Below are 537 nucleotides of genomic sequence, written 5' to 3'. Positions count from 1 at the left end.
CGATTGTTGCGATTCTTGCTATCAAAGCAATGATCAAAATGACACTTCGGATGTAACATTCCGAGATTACAGTGAATACTGATAATAAATCTGTCGTCTAGAGATACGTTCGGTTTCTTATCATACCAATATAAACTATTTTCGTTATTTGCCGTCAAATTCGAAGGGATCGAAGTACTACAGTACAACGGCTAAATTAATTTCTATCTATTAAAACTGATCTGTCTAAATATGAATCCCGTGAAGTGTCTTATTCTATCTCAATTGATTTCCTTCTTCTTTATTTACGTTACATACAATAATTATCGTAACATTTTTATTTTTTCTTCTTCATTATACATTAAATATTCTCCTTTGATAGCAATATACATTGAAATTAATATTCAATTTCTTATGTTATTTTATTTCTATCGCCTGAACTCATCAATATGCGATCTCGCGGATGGGACTCGTATGCGACTAGAATAATCCCAAACTGTTACGACCATTCGCGGAGAGACGCGATCGCGAAGAAATGTTCGTAAAATGAAGATAGTT

The sequence above is a fragment of the Bombus pyrosoma genome, linkage group LG17 (genome assembly GCF_014825855.1).
Source record: "Bombus pyrosoma isolate SC7728 linkage group LG17, ASM1482585v1, whole genome shotgun sequence".
Lineage (NCBI taxonomy): Eukaryota > Metazoa > Arthropoda > Insecta > Hymenoptera > Apidae > Bombus > Bombus pyrosoma.
The sequence above is the reverse complement of the archived record's forward strand: the minus strand, read 5'-3'. Positions refer to the sequence as shown.